General features: G+C 47.4%; 1 protein-coding gene and 1 long non-coding RNA gene across 9 annotated transcripts in view; one reads left to right on the forward strand and one right to left on the reverse strand.

Moving 5' to 3' along the window:
• The first annotated feature begins 3,568 nt into the window (after positions 1 to 3,568).
• The window catches only part of ZBTB17 (zinc finger and BTB domain containing 17), a 35,402-nt gene continuing 25,014 nt past the window's right edge, over positions 3,569 to 13,956 (forward strand). Inside the window, exons 1-2 of one of the 4 annotated variants that reach the window (XM_002811434.4) lie at positions 3,569 to 3,720; positions 6,587 to 6,673. The gene's annotated coding sequence lies outside the window, so the exon portion shown is untranslated. Of the gene's footprint in view, positions 3,721 to 4,039; positions 4,569 to 6,586; positions 6,674 to 13,956 lie in introns of those variants that run through there. The other 3 variants (XM_002811433.4, XM_063714825.1, XM_063714824.1) reach the window with 3 other exon arrangements.
• On the reverse strand, positions 6,672 to 12,884 carry LOC129052027 (uncharacterized). Of its 5 annotated transcripts, none has more exons than XR_008516720.2 (5): positions 12,798 to 12,884; positions 11,043 to 11,113; positions 10,647 to 10,884; positions 7,580 to 7,795; positions 6,672 to 7,120 (listed from the first exon to the last, which is right to left on the reverse strand). It is a non-coding gene; the product is annotated as an uncharacterized LOC129052027 (long non-coding RNA). The 5 variants fall into 5 exon arrangements; XR_008516725.2 differs by having other exon boundaries at positions 10,647 to 10,704; positions 12,798 to 12,881; XR_008516719.2 differs by lacking the exon at positions 12,798 to 12,884 and adding an exon at positions 11,453 to 12,784.

Here is a 13,956-nt window from a genome sequence, read left to right on the forward strand (position 1 = left end):
TCTGCAAAATTTGACGACAGTGATAAACTTTAAGGGCATTGTGCTATGTGAAATAAGCCAGTCACAGAAGGACAAATCCAGCATGATTCCACTGTAAACTAAAAATAAAATCCCAAGTCCCCCACTAACTGAACGGACCTCCTTTTGGCTAAGGGGACTCCAGAAAAACCTTAGAGACTGAGTTCCCAGCTACAACAGGGTGGGAGGTTAGACATGTGATATGGTTTGGCTGTGTCCCCACCCAAATCTCCTCTTGAATTGTAGTTTCCATAAACCCCATGTGTTGTGAGAGGGACCCGGTGGGAGGTGATTGAATCATGGGGGTGATTACCCTCATGCTGCTGTTCTCAGGATAGTGAGAGAGAGTAAGTTCTCAGGACATCTGATGTTTTGTTTTGTTTTGTTTTTGTTTTTGTTTTAGACGGAGACTCACTATTTTTAGTAGAGATGGAGTTTTAGCATGTTGGCCTGGAACTCCTGACCTCAAGTGATCCACCCGCTTTGGCCTCCCAAATTTCTGGGATTACAGGTGTGAGCCACCACGCCTGGCCTTTCTGATGGTTTTATAGCTTTTCCTCCTTTTGCTCATTCTCCTTCTTGCTGCTGCCGTGTGAAGAAGGATGTGTTTGCTTCCCCTTCCACCATGATTGGAAGTTGCCTGAGGCCTCCCCAGTCATGCTGAATTGTGAGTCAACTAAACCTCTTTCCTTTACAGATTACCCAGTCTTGGGTACGTCTTTATTAGCAGCGTGAGAACGGACTAAAACAACACACCTTGATATACTTATTAGTGTTATTTATTTATTTATTTATTTATTTATTTTTTGAGACAGTGTCTCGCTCTGTCGCCCAGGCTGAAGTGCAGTGCCACAATCTTGGCTCACTGCAACCTCTGCCTCCCGGGTTCAAGAGATTCTCCTGCCTCAGCCTCCCGAGTAGCTGGGATTGCAGGTGCACACCACCACGCCCAGCTAATTTTTGTATTTTTAGTAGAGACAGGGTTTCACCATGTTGGCCAGGCTGGTCTCGAACTCCTGACCTCAAGCGATCCATCCGCCTCAGCCTTCCAAAGTGCTGGGATTACATGTGTGAGCCACCATGCCCGACCCTATTTGTGTTTTAGACATAACAACTGATGAGCGTTAAAGTTAAAATAGAGACAGTAAGACTGACAGAACAGACTGTGGCAATAAAATCCCAAATTATAGACAGGACCTAAGGCTGTGCCAGGCAAGGGTTAAGCCATGCACTTCTACCTTAAAGAATAAACTATGTTCAATTGCCACAAGGTTTTTCTTTTTCTCTAGCAGCTAAACGAGTACTTGCCTCTAGATAAACAGTATTAAAACAATTACGACTCATTCAGCTCGTAATTCAGCTCGTAATCCAGAGGCTGACTGGAACTCCTGTTCCACCAACCATAACTACAGCTTTGGACAAAGAAGGTGATTTCGATAATTTTCTCCAGCTAAGAAGACCACCAACCAGGGACTGGCCCTGGCCAGTTTACAGAGGCTGTGCACTTGAATGCTTTTGCGCCCTGAAAAGACCCTTTGACATATAGGGCCTAATTGTAATACATTTAAAAAACATTTTTTTTAGAGACAGGGTCTTGGTTTGTCACCCAGGCTGGAATGCAGTGGCACAATCATAGCTCACTGCAGCCTCAAACTCCTGGGCTGAAATGATCCTCCTGCCTCAGCCTCCCAAGTAGCTGGGATTACAGGCGTGCATTACTATGCCCAGCTAAGCTTTTATTTTTAGTAGAGATGAGGGGGAGTCTCACTATGTTGCCCAGGCTTGTCTCCAATTCCCAGTCTCAAGCAATTCTCCTGCCTTGGCCTCCCAAAGTGCTGGGATTACAGGCATGAGCCACCACACCTGGCCAATAATACATTTAAATGTTAAGTCCGAACATTAGTTCAACCTAAAGTAAACATGGGTCATATATTACCACCTATGTAACAAACCTTCACATCCTGCACATGTACCCTTGAACTTAAAATAAAAGTTGAAGAGAAAGAACAAATTCTTAAGAGGACAGCTCTCATGTTAAGTTTTCTTACTATGATTAAAAAAAATTTTTTTTTAATTTTAAAATTTTCAAATTTTAAAATTTTTTGGGTGATGGTCCCCCAAAATCACAGAAATATCACTAAAGAGCTTATCCACGTAACCAAACACCATGTGTTCCCCAAAAACTACTGAAATAAAAATTAAAAATATAGTTAAAAAGAACGGGTGAAGTTAGCCAGTTGTGGGTGCACATGCCTGTAGTCTCAGCTACTGGGGAGGTTGAAATGGGATGCTTAAGCCTTGGGGTTTCAGTCCAGCCGGGCAATATAGCGAGACCCCATCTGAAAAAAAAAAAAGAAAGAAAAGAAAGACGGCCGAGCACGGTGGCTCACGCCTGTAAATCCAGCACTTTGGGAGGCCGAGGCCGGTGGATCACGAGGTCAGAAGATCCAGACCATCCTGGCTAACATGGTGAAACCCCGTCTCTACTAAAAATACAAAAAATTAGCCAGGTGTTGTGGCGGGTGCCTGTAGTCCCAGCTACTCTGGTGGCTGAGACAAGAGAATGGTGTGAACCCGGGAGGCGGAGCTTGCAGTGAACCGAGACAGCGCCACTGCACTCCAGCCTGGGCGACAGAGCGAGACTCCGTCTCCAAAAAAAAAAAAGGCAAGAAGGGGGTGAAGTCAACTGCTGGGCTTTTTTGTTTCTCTAGCCATTGTGAAGACAGAAGTGAGTTGCCAGATTGGCGTCTGTTGCAGTCCCACTGAAGGCTAGTGGACATGAATCTCGAGGGAACAGTCACCCCACTGCATACTTCCTTCAGCTGTGCTTGGCTCTTTGGGAGCTAACAAAGAGAAAAGGTGCATTTAGATTCACACAGCGTTGGTATTCTTACCAAATCCATGTGACAAAAAGACAAGGGAGCAAAAGAGCTTAGAGTAGTGGCAAGAGTGTTGTTAAAATTATAGATTACGGAAAATAAGCAGGCCTAGAAGTAAATAAAGGAGAAAGCCCTCAGACTGTGAGAAAGTGGAGAAGTCAGTGGCCTAGAGCTACCAAAAAGGTAGAAGAGGGGCCACAGAGGGGCCGTGCAAGTCTGCAGACACTTTTGTTTTCAGACACCTTTATTCACGTCCAAGATAATCAGGGAAGGGGATAATGTTCGGTTTAGAAGGTAGAAAAACACAATTGGGATCTGCAGCTTTGAAGCCACAAGTAGATTCATATCTCCGGTCCACCACTTACAAGATATGTGACCACGGACATTCATTTACACTTTTTGAGTCTGTTTTCCCTTTTTTAAAACTAGGAGAATAATACTATCTTATAATTAGTGTGAGGATTTAAAGAGATAATGCATGTAAAGCGCTCAACACAGTGCCTGGCACACAGTAAGAGCTGAACACGTGATGTTACTGTTACATTTGGAAGAGAAACCAAGGCAGGGGTACAATGAGGACAACTCTCAGCGCAGAAGCACTGTAAGGTGGAACTTTTGGATAGCTAGGCGCATGCGTCTGTCTATGGGTGCTCGCATTGCGAGGACGCTGCGCATGCGCCGGAAGTTGCAGCCGGGAAGCTTGCGAGGTCGGTTCCGCCCGACTCTAACATGGCGGCGCCCTTTGTCTGCTCTGGAGTGCCGTCCCCGGCCTTCTCGCGGCCGTGATGCACCTCCCTCTGCGGTGGGGTCCGGGACATGGCAGGTGAGGGTCAACAATCGCCCGGGGCCGGGGAAGTCCCGGGAGCCGGGGCGGAGGCGGCGGACGATGGGGCGCGGTGGGACGCCGGTGACGGTTGTGTGGGGGAGGGGAGGGAAGTGGAATGGGACGCCAACCGGGGCTGAGGGGACACCGCCGGGCGGGAGATTGTGGGGTGGCGGGGCGAGGGGCGTCGCCGGGCGTGCTGGCGGGGAGTGGGCGGCCAGAGCGACCGCCCGGGCGAGAGGGCGCGTGTCACCTCCCGGGTTGGATGACACCCCAGCTGGTAGCATCTCCGCCCCCGCCGCCCGGCTGTCACCGCCCCTTGACCCCGCGCGCTGTCGAGGGTGGGCGTTCTGCAGTCGCGAGGGAGCGCAGTGCCGGGGCAGCTCCCGTCGGCCGGCCGGGGCGGGAGGGAGCGGGGCTGTCCGGGCCTAGGAGGAGCTGACAGAGAGGAGGCCGACGCTGTCCCTGTATAAAATCATTTCATTCATTCATTCGTCCTACGGACGGTGGTTCAGCACCTGAGAGACGCTGAAGCTAGAGGGAGTGATGCGGGCGGACTCGATCCTGGAGTAGTGGTTAGGAGTGTGAACCGTGGAGCCCAGCAGCGGGGTTTGAATCCCCACTCCCTGCTGTGACCTTAGGCACTTTTGGCTCTTTCTCTCTGCTTGGGTTTATTCATCCTTTAAGCAGAGATGATAATAAAATCTGCCTCCTAAGATTGTAATAAAGGGGAAATGAGGTTCCTAGAACACTTATGGGTACAAAGTAAATGCTGTGTGTTTGTTGCTGTTATTAATTGTATCACCATCGTCACCCAGAGCTCAGAGACCCATGTGGGAGACATACAGGTAAATCAGCAATTCTGATACTGCTGCGAGGGCAGAAAGCCCTCCTTCCTCTGAAGCACGGAGTAGAGACACATCACTCAGCCTAGGGGGAATCCCGGGAGGCTTCTGTCCCCCAGAAAGCTAAGATCTAAGGGAAGCTTAGCGGAGTGAGGCAGGAGAACGGGTATTCTCAGTTAAGGGTGTAGTTTGTGAGCAAACTCATCTTCGTAGAGAGAGAGAGGAGAGAGAGATCAGGCTAAATAAAGAAGCAGACTGGGCCGGGCGCGGTGGCTCACGCTTGTAATCTCAGCACTTCGGGAGGCCCAGGCGGGCAGATCACTTGAGGTCAGGAGTTCGAGACCAGCCTGGCCAATATGGTGAAACCCCCGTCTCTACTAAAAATACGAAAATTAGCCGGTCGTGCTTGCGCTCGCCTGTAGTCCCAGCTGCTCGGGAGGCTGAGGTATGAGAATCGCTTGAACTCGGGAGGCGGAGGTTGCAGTGAGCCGAAATGGCGCCATTGCACTCCAGCCTGGGCGACACAGCGAGATTCCGTCTCAAAAAAAAAAAAAAAAAAAAAAAAAGCAGCAAGCTGTGGTCTGGTCTTAGGGGACGTTGTAAACCTAGTTAAGGACTTTAAACTTTAGGTTAATGGGAAGCCATTTAAGAATCAGATCTGTGGCCAGCTGCGGTGGCTTACTCTGTAATTCTAGCACTTTGGGAGGCCAACGTGGGATGATCATTTGAGCCCAGGAGTTTGAGACAAGCTTGGGCAACATGGCAAGACCCCATCTTTATAAAAAAAAAAAAAAAAAGAAAGGAAAAAAAAATAGCCGGGCATGGTGGAGCACACCTCTGGTGGTCCCAGCTTCTCGGAAGGCTGAGGTGGGAGGATTCTTTTATTTCCAGCCTGAAATAAAAGAATCAGGTTTTTTTTTGTTTTTGTTTTTTGTTTTTTTTGAGACTACGTCTTGCTCTGTCACCCAGGCTGGAGTGCAGTGGCAGCATAATCATAGTTCACTGCAGTCTCGACCTGAACTCAAGTGATCCTTCTGCCTCAGCCTCCCAACTAGCTGGGACTACAGGCATGCACCACAACACCTGGCTAATTTTTTAAATTTTTAGTAGAGATGGGGTCTCACTATGTTGCCCAGACTGGTCTCGAACTCTTGGCCTCAAATGATCCTCCCACCTCAGCCTCCCAAAGTACTGGGATTATAGGCATGTGCAACCACGCCTATAATCAGAGCCACGAATCAGATTTGTGGATTAGGAAGATCACTCTGGCTAAGTGAAGAATGTATCAAAGGGAGTGGGCCTGTAGGCCAATTAAGAGCCTGCTAGAATAATCCAAGTGAGAAATAAAGGTGTGAGTCAAAGGCAGAGAGTGAGGAAAGATGGTTTTAGAGATAGAATTTACACAATTTGGTGATTAGTTTGATGAGAGTTAGGGGCAGGAAGGAGTCAGGATCACCCCAGTGTTTGACTGATGGGTGTTGGATGCTGCTCCGTGTGATAGGGAGCAGTACGGGAAGCAGATTTGGGGGAGGGCAGGTATGTTTAGTTTTGAACATGTTGGAGTTGGATGCCTGTAGAACATTCAAGTGCACCTGTTCAGCGGTGGTCTAGTAGTTATCACCATCAAAGCTCACTGAAGTCATGGGAGAGGATGAGCTCACCTAGGGTAGGGTATGCAATGAGAAACAAAGTGTCCAGGATATCCCAGAGCAGTGCCAATGCTGCAATAATGCTTGGACACAAACCTCGTAGTTTGTGCTTCTTAACATTGTGTCCTGTCTCTCATTGAGCTGGAGTTCTTGAGAGCAGGGCCTGAGGCTGAGTCTGTGCATCTTTGTGTCCCAGTGTCAGCATGTTGTCTGGCACAGAGCAGGCCATTTATTCAGCACTTCTTGGGCCAGGCACTGTGCTAAGCACTCTGTGTTTGTCTATGTTTGATGGATGCATGAAAAGGCAGCTCTGAGGGAGCAGGTACCCTTTAGGTTCTCATCAGATTTTCCACTTGTGTGTCACTGATTCAGGTAATGACCCGGACGAGGGGATCCAAGCTGGAGTTTACACAGGCAAACTGTCAGAAAAGAGTAGCCTGGGCTGTCTGGAAATCTGAGGTATGTCTGTAATACTCAAGGATGAAACAAATCATATCAGTTTGTCCTTCTTCTCTAGGTTCAACATAATTCAAATGATTCTTTCCTGATAGCCTTTTGTTCAAAATTATATAGTAATGACAAAATCCCAGTTACAGTTTGGTTGGGAAATTGTTGATATTACTGTTATTGTTTTACCTACAGAGAGAGGCCAGAGTGGATGATCACTGGGCAATGCTCACACCTTTAGTTAGGTGAAATCTACAGTGGCGGAAACAGAAGTTTATTCCTTGCTCCTTAACATTCTGGAAGTACGCAGTCCAGAGCTGGTAGAGCAGCTTGCTGTGTTCTGTGAGATCATCTGGGAGCAGGATTCCTTTGATAATGTGGCTTTTCTTGCTCAAACTTAGGCTTCCATCTCATGGTCCAAGCTGGCTGCTGTAGCTCTTGCCATCATGTATGATCTCCCTAGGGCAAAAAGGGACACAGAGCAGCGAGCACACACTCATTCCTTTTAAGGTTCTAATGTTTAAGGAGGCATTTTTGTACAACATGGTTCTCAAACATAAGCCACTTCCTGCATCTGGTGCACAGCTAAAGAACGGATTGTGACTGTTTCAGTGCTGGAGAAAAAGCTGGCTGAGAGAACCTGCTCTGTCCTCAGTCTGTCTGGATTACTGTCTTGGGGGTGTGATCCCAGCCTGAGGGGAGGCCCACTGAGTCCCCAAGGCAGGCTGCTCTGGCTTTGGGTAGGTTTACAGGGCTTGGGCCCAGGGAGGCCAGGCTTCTTTATCCATTCATTGTTTCTGTGCCCAACGTGGGTCAGGCATTGTGCTGGGTGCTAGGGATGCTGGCACAAGTAAAACTGAATCCTGGGAGCAGATGCTCCCAGCCATGTGTATCCTCACAATGCAATGCACGAAATACCTTGGAGGGCTGGTGGAGGGCGTGTGCACACAGGGAGGATGCACTGGCGCTGGAAGGCTTTCCGGAGGGGGTGAAGATGTTGCAAACCGCACATTTTGGACTGATCACTGTAAAATTCCCCTTGGACAGATAGAGGCAGCTAGGACTCTGAAGTCAGGTGTGAATCTGCCCTCCCGTTGAGTGGCTGTGTGTCCTGACAGTCAGTTCCTTCTGAAACTGTGTCCCAGAGAGTTAAAAAAAAAAAAAAAATGACTATTAATTTTCCGAATCACAAGATTGTCTTCTGACACATCAGACAGCAAAAGCCCTTTTACTCGGTTTCATCACTGAGCCTCAGTTTCCTCATCTGTAAAACAGGGATGACAGAATTGTTTGGAGAATGACGTGAGGACAGGCAGGTAATTCACAGAATTGTTTGGAGAATGACGTGAGGACAGGCAGGTAATTCACAGAATTGTTTGGAGAATGACGTGAGGACAGGCAGGTAATTCACAGAATTGTTTGGAGAATTACGTGAGGTCAGGCAGGTAATTGACAGAATTGTTTGGAGAATGACGTGAGGTCAGGCAGGTAATTGACAGAATTGTTTGGAGAATGACGTGAGGACAGGCAGGTAATTGACAGAATTGTTTGGAGAATGACGTGAGGTCAGGCAGGTAATTCACAGAATTGTTTGGAGAATGACGTGAGGTCAGGCAGGTAATTGACAGAATTGTTTGGAGAATTACGTGAGGTCAGGCAGGTAATTGACAGAATTGTTTGGAGAATGACGTGAGGTCAGGCAGGTAATTCACAGAATTGTTTGGAGAATGACGTGAGGACAGGCAGGTAATTGACAGAATTGTTTGGAGAATTACATGAGGTCAGGCAGGTAATTCACAGGGTTTGCTGCAGCACTCCCCAACCTTTTCGTGTTTTTTTTTTTTCTGTCAGCAAAATATATATTTTTTATATATAGGGTATATATGTATAGTGTGTGTGTGTATATATATATAGTATGTGTATATATATACATATATATATACAGAGAGAGAGAAATTTCCCCCACCCACCCACCTACCTACCCAAAACATGTGTCTTAGTGTCTGATTTTTTTTTTTCATACACACAGAATAGGGAATTTCAGAATTTTTACATATATTTTAGCAAACAAGTTTTGATCTGTTGGCTTCTTGGTGCAGTAATGGTGCCAAAGGCTCATACTATTACAAGGAAGTTGTGAACACTGATTTCTTAGGAGGTGAGGCCAGCCCCACATGAACTTCTCTTGCATCCCTCTGGTCCACCATGATACATAACTACTTAGACTTTTTTTTTTCCCTCTAATGAATCATTAGATATTAAAAATGGAACAACAGAGTCACAAAGGGCCACATGCTTTTCAGTAGAAAGCATTCTCCTTCTCTAGGTTGCTATCACAGTGCAGACCTGACTGCCTGAATATGCTCAGGAGATTTAGTCAGTATTGTCTGTATTTGGTTATGGAAAAGGCTCTCCTGGCCGGGCGCGGTGGCTCACACCTGTAATCCCAGCACTTTGGGAGGCCGAGGCGGGTGGATCACGAGGTCAGGAGATCGAGACCATCCTGGCTAACATGGTGAAACTCTGTCTCAACCAAAAATACAAAAATTAGCCGGGCCCAGTGGCAGGCACCTGTAATCCCAGCTACTCGGGAGTCTGAGGCAAGAGAATCACTTGAACCTGGGAAGCGGAGGTTGCAATGAACTGAGGTCACGCCACTACACTCCAGCCTGGGTGACAGAGCGAGACTCCATCTCAAGAGAAAAAAAAAAATTAGCTGGGTGTGGTGGGGGATGCCTATAGTCCCAGCTACTTGGGAGGCTGAGGCAGGAGAATCGCTTGAACCCGGGAGGCGGAGGTTGCAGTGAGCTGAGATCATGCCACTGCATTCTAGCTTGGGTGACAGAGTGAGATTCTGTCTCAAAAATAAAATAAAAAGGCTCTTCTTTTTTTTCTTTTTTTTTTTTCTTCTTTAAGTCCAAAGTGCACTGTGAGAGCAAATGAAAACTTTTTTTTTTTTTTCTTCTCAGCATCAGTTTCATCTGAGCTTCTTCCCATGAGGGCTGCTCAGATGTCTCACCTTTGTCCTCCTCACCCTCCAAAAATAAGTGAGAGTCAAGCAATTTAGACATTTATCAGCCTGGTAAATAAACTTGGCAGCAAATAGAAGTCCTACTATTGTAAAGAAATTGATAAGACAAAAGGTACATATGATGACCCAACTACTGTGTTGTTGGGTAATTTATAAGGTTGACATCTGACTTCATTGATGTAAAATCCTATTGGCAATATGACGGCAGCCATACAGAAAAGCATCATCCCAGTGAATGCTATCCATCGAACATATTTTGTAGCTTCTCTTCCCCAGTGGGAAGCCACCAGCAAACCACATGTGACAGTCAATGGGAGGGCAGATTCACACCTGACTCCAGAGTCCTAGCTGCCTCTGTCTAAGGGGAATTTTACAGTCAATGAAATGATTCCCATGATGATAAAAAACAGCATGGTGACCCACTCCAGGGGAAGCGGGGGAGGGATGCACATCCCCTCTCGTCCATGGGTTGTTTGACACTGTCCCACAAGGCCCACAGTGAGTGCTCCCACAGACTCCCTGGTGTTGAGCCAGTCTGGGTTGGTGATGCTGGCAATGGCGAAGATACTGGCTGCCAGAAAGAGACATCCTGAGATAATGGTCAATTTATCATCTCCCTGCCCTGCTCCCCCCACCCTCCGAGGCCCAGGCAGGCAGCGGCCTCATACCTCCCACCCCATGGGTGGCCTCTGGGACCCAGAGTCCCCACACTACTGCCTCGCGCCCTCTCGGCCCCCGTGCACCTGGGACCACCAGCCGTGGTTCGGCCCGCACCCCCCAACCTTTTTGGCACCAGGGACCAGTTTTGTAGGAGACAATTTTTTCATAGAAAGGGGGCTGAGGGGTGGGGGTGGGAGGTAGTTTCAGGTCGACTTAAACACATTACATTTACTATGTACTTTATTTCTATTATGATTACATTGTAATATATAATGAAATAATTGTACAACTCACCATCATGTAGAATCAGTGGGAGCCCTGAGCTGCTTTTCCTGCAACTAGACGATCCCAGCTGGGGTTGATGGAAGACAGTGACAGATCATCAGGCATTAGATTTTCATGAGAAGCTCACAACCTAGATCCTTCACATGTGCAGTTCACAATAGGGATTGAGCTCCTGTGAGTATCTAATGCTGCTGCTGATCTGACAGGAAGCGGAGCTCAGGTGGTAATGGCAAGTGATGGGGAGCGGCTGTAAATACAGATTGAAGCTTCGCTCACTTGCGTGCTCACTCGCCCGCCACCACCTGCCATGCAGCCCACTTCCTAACAGGCCACGGATCAGTAGTGGTTTGTGGCCCAGGGGTTGGGAACGCCTGGTATAGTGGACATTTATGAAATGTTACTTACCTCCTGCTGCAAGGTACAGGCTGGTTGGAAGCTGGAGGCCAGTCAGGTTTGAAGTTGAGGGAGGCCCAAACCTGTGGGGAAGCCAGGTTGCCATCCTGCCCTGTGGCAGGGGCTATCCAGGTTGTGCATGGAGGGTCAAGGGCTACTCTGTGCCCCCACTGTTTTCTGGGAGAGTTCCCCCAAGCTTTCTAATTAAAGTCATCAAACTTGCATACTCAGAGACCATATCCTGAGAGATCTGGTAAGGGGTGTTTTGAGGATTCTCTCTGCCTGTTTAATTCCTTCAAGTTCAGATGTTTCTGGGAAGCCTTTTCTGAGCCATTCCCAGTTCCCCAACCCAAGTGAGTTTGGAGCCCCTCCGCTGCAACTTCTTAGCATCCTGTTTTTGATCTCTATTAACACATTTTCACCTCAATTATGATCCGAGGCTTCCTTGCTTGTCTTCCCATGAGACCGCCAGCATCTTGGATGCAGGGACAGGGTCTTATTTATCCTGGTACTGCCACTGTGTAGCTTGTTTCCTGGCACACAGCTGGCGCTCAGCAAATGTCGGATGAGTGGATGATCAGTCTTGATTGGCTGAGGAGGAACTAGCATTTGGGGCTGGAGAAAACTCCATGTGATTGAGGGCTGGGCATGCTTCTTGTTTATTGGGCATTTGGCTGTCATATGGGAAATAGACATGGTGAATTCTGACCTTAACTGTGAGAGTTTTGGTCAGAAGATGGTTTCTCTGTCTTTTTGTCTTGTTCCAGTATAGCAGGGTTTCTCAACCTTGACACTTCTGACATTTGGGGCCAGATAAGTCTTTGTTGTGAGGGGTGGGTTGCTGTAGTGGCTCTGGCCTCTACCCATAGATGCCAGTGGTAACTCTTCTCCAGTGGTGACACCCCAGAATGTCTCCAGATATTGCCAAATACCTCCTGGCACAAAATCCCCCCCAGTTAAGAAACCCCTGCAGTATAGGGTAGCAGTTAGGAACACGAACTCCTAAGCCAGGCATATGTGGGCTCATATTTGCTTCTTATAATTACTAGCTGTATGCCCTTGGGCAAAGTACTTGACCTTTCTAACCCTCAGTTTCCTCAGTTGTAAAATGGGGATAATAGTTACCTTGAATATAACTTTATTGGGTGGAATTATTAATAAGGTCATGCATGTAAAGTGCTTAGTCGAGTCCCTGGCTCCATAGTTACTGTTATTTGATAGAAGAGGACTCTTGAGGGTCAAAAAAGAAAATATGCAGAATTTAGGAAGAAAACAGTGTTTGCTATGGGAATGCATGCACAAGGTAGAAAAATCAGAAGGTTCTCAAGCGTGTACCTGTGGAAAGTAAGTTACCCCTCTCTCCTCCCAGGAAACTTTTTTTTTTTTTTTTTGGTAGAGACAGAATCTTGCTGTGTTGCCCAGGCTGGTCCCAAACTCCTGGGCGCAAGCAATCCGTCTGCCTCAGCCTTCCAAAGTGCTGGTATTATAGGCTTGAACCACCAAACCCAGCCTCATATAACACTTTTTTTTTTTTTCAAATTAGGGCCTTGCCCTGTGGCCAAGGCTAGAGAGCAGTGGAGCTGTCATAGCTCACCGCAGCCTCGACCTCCCTGGCTCAAGCGATCCTCCTGACTCAGCCCCCCGAGTAGCTGGGACTACTAGCACACACCACCACACCTAGCTAATTTTTCTGTTTTTTGTAGAGATAGGGTTTCGCCATGTTACCCAGGCTGGTCTTGAACTCCTGGGCTCAAGTGATCCGCCTACCTGCGCCATTCCAAAGGACTGGGATTACAGGTGCGAGCAGGGGTGGTGTCCTGCGGGGTGACCCATTGTTGGGTTTGACATTTGACATCACAGTAGGGAGGGACCTCAACTTTAATGAAAACAAAAAACTCCAAATACATTTTGTGTACAAAACATATTGTCCTGGAGATCATAATCTACTTCTTTTGCTGGCCACGGCTTTTTTTTTTTTTTAATTTTTGAGACAGGGTCTCGCTCTTTGGCCCAGGTTGGAGTGCAGTGCTGGGATTATAGCTCACTGCAGCCTCAACCTCCAGGGCTCAAGCGATCCTCCCACCTCAGCCTCCCGTGGCCACAATTTTTAAATGGTTGAAATAATAGAGGTCAGAGAGTAAGTACTGTGGCTCATTGAACCTTGCTGCGTGTGTGTGGAATGCCAGCACAGAGACTCCTTATGGACATCAATAGTTTGACAGTCCCAGGGTGATTAAGGTTGACCTCAGTAATGCAGTCAGCACAGATACGTGTAGGAAACTGGGGCTTAGGCTCTTGGATTCAGACGTGCTTGTTATGAATTGAAGAGAGATGGTTCTTAGGGCTGGGCTTCAAACGAAGGAAGCAAAGGGCATGGTTAGAATTGAGAGTTGTTCACTCATATCTAAACAGCAATGTGGACAGAGGCTCAGAGGTGGGAATTCCCGCTGCGAGTGGAGAGCGGGCCAGAAAGCAGGCTTGGTGGGTTCATTGTAAGATCAAAAACCTACTCAGCTTCTGGTCTTGAAAGGTCTGGCAGTAGAATCTGTTCTCCCCACCCCAGCCACACCACTTCCTATACTGGAACTTATTAGCCTAAGCAGTCACTTTCCTGTCCCGAGTGGCAGGCTCCACTTGAATTTCGCCAGCCTGCCCCATGGGAAGCTGTATCACCAGAGCTCAGAGAGCAAAGCACTTCTCATTTCTGTAGTCTCGGGGCCATGTGGGCCCCTCAGGGATTTTCCCCAGTTACTGTGACTCAGTCAGCAGCCCAAATTAATGCATGGCAACATTATTTAAAGTAAGAAAGAACTTGTTTAATTTTGTAAATCGTTTTTGTTAAATGTTGACTCCATACAAAAGAATGTGTTCAGTGTAAAGAATAAGGATACAAGAAACATCTTCCATGTACCCATTACCCAGTTTC

The sequence above is a fragment of the Pongo abelii genome, chromosome 1 (assembly GCF_028885655.2).
Source record: "Pongo abelii isolate AG06213 chromosome 1, NHGRI_mPonAbe1-v2.0_pri, whole genome shotgun sequence".
NCBI classification, from domain to species: Eukaryota; Metazoa; Chordata; class Mammalia; order Primates; family Hominidae; genus Pongo; species Pongo abelii.